Source organism: Anopheles coustani, assembly GCF_943734705.1.
Source record: "Anopheles coustani chromosome X unlocalized genomic scaffold, idAnoCousDA_361_x.2 X_unloc_17, whole genome shotgun sequence".
In the NCBI taxonomy this organism is placed as follows: Eukaryota; Metazoa; Arthropoda; class Insecta; order Diptera; family Culicidae; genus Anopheles; species Anopheles coustani.
Genome location: NW_026525123.1, coordinates 62,501 through 67,652, shown reverse-complemented (window position 1 = coordinate 67,652; position 5,152 = coordinate 62,501). Strand labels below are relative to the sequence as shown.

The following is a 5,152-nucleotide window of genomic DNA, read 5'->3' as shown; positions in this document are numbered from 1 at the left end:
TTGATGATTTAGAGGAAGTAAAAGTCGTAACAAGGTTTCCGTAGGTGAACCTGCGGAAGGATCATTAGTGGCCAAGTGATCCTTCCAGAAGTCCGAACCTGCGGGTTGAGACTTCGGCACAAGTTGCCATATGATAATTGACGAAACACTATAGAAGTCCGAACCTGCGGGTTGAGACTTCGGCACAAGTTGCCATATGATAATTGACGAAACACTATAGAAGTCCGAACCTGCGGGTTGAGACTTCGGCACAAGTTGCCATATGATAATTGACGAAACACTATAGAAGTCCGAACCTGCGGGTTGAGACTTAGGCACAAGTTGCCTTATACATGACTTCGAACAAATACACAAGTCCGAACCTGCGGGTTGAGACTTAGGCACAAGTTGCCATATGAAAGTTGACGAAACACTAACAAGTCCGATCCTGCGGGTTGAGACTTAGGCACACGTTGCCTTATACATGACTTCGAACAAATACACAAGTCCGAACCTGCGGGTTGAGACTTAGGCACAAGTTGCCTTATACATACATTGGCCAAATAAACAGAAGTCCGAACCTGCGGGTTGAGACTTAGGCACAAGTTGCCATATTATATTCGATCAAACACTAAGTAGTCCGAACCTGCGGGTTGAGACTCAAGACCGTAACAAGATGTCACTATACAAGTCCGAACCTAAGGGTTGAGACTTAATGCGATCTAGATACCAAGTTGACATCCAATACCTGTTGAGCAAAACCAAAGATTCCCTGTTCTCGAATGATTACACTATATAACAGGGAATCTTGAAGAAATCAAGCAAGCGTGAAACACAAAGTCATCACTTGGGCATGCTCGATAGCCAACCACATGACCTTAACCTAAGAGAGCATGCAAACCACATGATACCTATAAACGATTAACCCGCCCTAGTTCAATCGTTCACCAAGTGATGACTTCAGTATGGCTAAGAGAAAAACTTTTAAATGGGAAAAACTCTAAGTCCGAACCTCCGGGTTGAGACTTCCGCGTAGGAGGTGCGCCCACCTCCTATCCGAAAGATGATGAATCAGGGGTGTTCGGTCAGCAATGGTCGGATGCCCCGTCGTAGTCCAACTATGACAATCAAAGTCAAGACCTCCGGGTTGAGACTTTCCGCGAGTACAAGCATAAAGGAACACGGACCAAGCCGTACCGAGAGAATCGGTACTAGAGCCCTCGTGGTTCTACATTGAGAGAGCCCTCGTGGTTCTCATTAGGGGCTTTATGCAAGTCGTACTCAATACTGTGGTGTGAAGTATAAAGTATAGTCCTCGCCTGGTCCACGCTGCTTCGGCGGTCCTGGGTAAGATAGTTAATTCTAGCTTGCCCTATAGTGGAATGAGGACACTTAATGCTTCGTCTTTTAGCGGCGGCTAGACTCCTCCTCACGGGGAACGAGTTGACGCGCACAGCGGCGGCTTACGCACTATGGCAATCATGGATGCCTGAAGATTCCGTGAAGTTCTCCCCTGGTCCACGCTGCCTCGGCAGTCCTGGGTAAAATGGAATATTTCCAGCTTGCCCTATAGTGGAAGAGGACTATCCAACAATACAAAGTCAAGACCTCCGGGTTGAGACTTTCCGCGTCGGTGGTGTCGCGCACCGCCTATCCGAAAGATGGTGTAACAGGGGTGTTCGATCAGCAATGGTCGGATGCCCCGTCATAGTCCAACTATGACAACCAAAGTCAAGACCTCCGGGTTGAGACTTTCCGCGTCCGGAGGTACGCGTACCGCCTACCCGAAAGATGGTGTGCTTCTGGGGTATTCGATGAGTCGGATACCCCGTCGTAGTCCAACTATGACAATCAAAGTCAAGACCTCCGGGTTGAGACTTCCGCGTCCGGAGGTACGCGTACCGCCTACCCGAAAGATGGTGTGCTTCTGGGGTATTCGATGAGTCGGATACCCCGTCGTAGTCCAACTATGACAATCAAAGTCAAGACCTCCGGGTTGAGACTTCCGCGTCCGGAGGTACGCGTACCGCCTACCCGAAAGATGGTGAATCAGGGGTGTTCGATCAGCAATGGTCGGATGCCCCGTCGTAGTCCAACTATGACAATCAAAGTCAAGACCTCCGGGTTGAGACTTCCGCGTCCGGAGGTACGCGTACCGCCTACCCGAAAGATGGTGTGCTTCTGGGGTATTCGATGAGTCGGATACCCCGTCGTAGTCCAACTATGACAATACAAAGTCAAGACCTCCGGGTTGAGACTTCCGCGTCCGGAGGTACGCGTACCGCCTACCCGAAAGATGGTGTGCTTCTGGGGTATTCGATGAGTCGGATACCCCGTCGTAGTCCAACTATGACAATCAAAGTCAAGACCTCCGGGTTGAGACTTTCTAAGAGTACAAGCATAAAGGAACACGGACCAAGCCGTACCGAGAGAATCGGTACTAGAGCCCTTGTGGTTCTACATTGAGAGAGCCCTCGTGGTTCTCATTAGGGGCTTTATGCAAGAAGTACTCAATACTGTGGTGTGAAGTATAAAGTATAGAGTCCTCCACTGGTCCACGCTGCTCCGGCGGTCCTGGGTAAGATAGTTCATTCTAGCTTGCCCTATGTGGAAGAGGACTCAATACCCTACCTGTTGAGCTTGAAACAAAGTCATCACTTGGGCATGCTCATATTGCCATACACAATTACATTATATTCGAATGAGCATGCAAGCGACCCTATATAGACCGAACCAAAACGATAGATACCGCCGTAGTTCACCCCCACCAAGTGATGACTTCAGTATGGCTAGTGTGTGAAGTATAAAGTATAGTCCTCCCCTGGTCCACACTGCTTCGGCGGTCCTGGGTAAGATAGTTAGTTCTAGCTTGCCCTATGTGGAAGAGGACACAATACTTAATACTTAGAGTACAAGCATAAAGGAACACGGACCAAGCCGTACCGAGAGAATCGGTACTAGAGCCCTCGTGGTTCTACATTGAGAGAGCCCTCGTGGTTCTCATTAGGGGCTTTATGCAAGTCGTACTCAATACTGTGGTGTGAAGTATAAAGTATAGAGTCCTCCACTGGTCCACGCTGCTCCGGCGGTCCTGGGTAAGATAGTTCATTCTAGCTTGCCCTATGTGGAAGAGGACTCAATACCCTACCTGTTGAGCTTGAAACAAAGTCATCACTTGGGCATGCTCATATTGCCATACAATATTCCATTATCTACTAATGAGCATGCAGCTATATGATTATAACCTGTAAACGATTACCCCGCCGTAGTTCAGCGCTTCAACCAAGTGATGACTTCAGTATGGCTAGTGTGTGAAGTATAAAGTATAGTCCTCCCCTGGTCCACACTGCTTCGGCGGTCCTGGGTAAGATAGTTAGTTCTAGCTTGCCCTATGTGGAAGAGGACACCATACTTAATACTGTGGTGTAATGAACAAAGTATAGTCCTCCACTGGTCCACGCTGCTTCGGCGGTCCTGGGTAAGATAGTTAGTTCTAGCTTGCCCTATGTGGAAGAGGGCATACAAGACAAAGTATAGTTCTCCCCTGGTCCACGCTGCTTCGGCGGTCCTGGGTAAGATAGTTAATTCTAGCTTGCCCTATGTGGAAGAGAGCATACATGAACCAAGAACGAAGGTTAGATCGAGGAATGATTCGACAACTAACCGATGGTATGAAATGTGAAGAATTCAAGCAAGCACACAATCAAGTCATCACTTGGGCATGCTCGATAGCCAACCTCATGACATTAACCTAGTAGAGCATGCAAAAACCAATATATATGTAAACGATGCCTCCCTAGTTCAGCGCTTCAACCAAGTGATGACTTCAGAATGGCTAAATCAAATCGGTTCAAAACATACCATCGGTACCCTATTGAAACACACAAGTCGATATCAAACCTCATGATTGTGTAGTCCTCCACTGGTCCACGCCGCTTCGGCCGTCCTGGGTAAAATGGAACATTCCAGCTTGCCCTATGTGGAAGAGGGCACATTACTCAATACTGTGGTGTGAAGTATAAAGTTCAGTTCTCCCCTGGTCCACGCTGCTTCGGCGGTCCTGGGTAAGATAGTTCATTCTAGCTTGCCCTATGTGGAAGAGGACACTTAATACTTCGTCTCTAAGCGGCGGCTTGACTCCTCCCTACGGGGAACGGGTTTACGCGCACAGCGGCGGCTTACGCACTATGGCAGTCATGGATGCCTTACGTTTCTATGAAAAGTGTGTTCCTCCCCTGGTCCACGCTGCTTCGGCAGTCCTGGGTAAGATAGTTAGTTCTAGCTTGCCCTATGTGGAAGAGGACACGTAGACTTACTGTGGTGTGAAGTATAAAGTTCAGTTCTCCCCTGGTCCACGCCGCTTCGGCCGTCCTGGGTAAAATGGATTCATCCAGCTTGCCCTATGTGGAATGAGGACACTTTATGCTTCGTCTCTAAGCGGCGGCTTGCTCCTCCCTACGGGGAACGGGTATACGCGCACAGCGGCGGCTTACGTTATGGCAGTCATGGATGCCTTACGTTTCCATGAAAAGTGTGTTCCTCCCCTGGTCCACGCTGCTTCGGCAGTCCTGGGTAAGATAGTTAGTTCTAGCTTGCCCTATGTGGAAGAGGACACGTAGACTTACTGTGGTGTGAAGTATAAGGTTCAGTTCTCCCCTGGTCCACGCCGCTTCGGCCGTCCTGGGTAAAATGGATTAATCCAGCTTGCCCTATGTGGAATGAGGACACTTTATGCTTCGTCTCTAAGCGGCGGCTTGCTCCTCCCTACGGGGAACGGGTATACGCGCACAGCGGCGGCTTACGCAAGTTAGTCACCCTCGGCAGTGGATCACTCGGCTCATGGATCGATGAAGACCGCAGCTAACTGCGCGTCATAATGTGAACTGCAGGACACATGAACATTGATAAGTTGAACGCATATTGCACGTCGTGGGAACCTACCATGATGTACAGATGACTGAGCGCTTATATTTGAGAAATGTATCGCATACATTTAACTACGCCGTGACACCCGTCACGAGACGTGCACCATGATGTTAACTAGGGTCGCGACGACCCGCTAGCATTAAAGAACCCGTGGTTTACAATATACTGGCATTGGAATTCGAAGTATTTAGAGCGTCCGTGTTCCCGCGTGAGGCGGAAGTACGAGGAGAAGGCGTGCTTGTGGTGT

At 49.1% G+C, this 5,152-nt stretch overlaps 1 non-coding gene across 1 annotated transcript; it reads left to right on the top strand.

Moving 5' to 3' along the window:
- Positions 1 to 4,791: 4,791 nt before the first annotated feature.
- On the top strand, positions 4,792 to 4,946 carry LOC131270215 (5.8S ribosomal RNA). The gene has a single exon (XR_009179333.1). It is a non-coding gene; the product is annotated as a 5.8S ribosomal RNA (ribosomal RNA).
- The last annotated feature ends 206 nt before the right edge of the window (positions 4,947 to 5,152 follow it).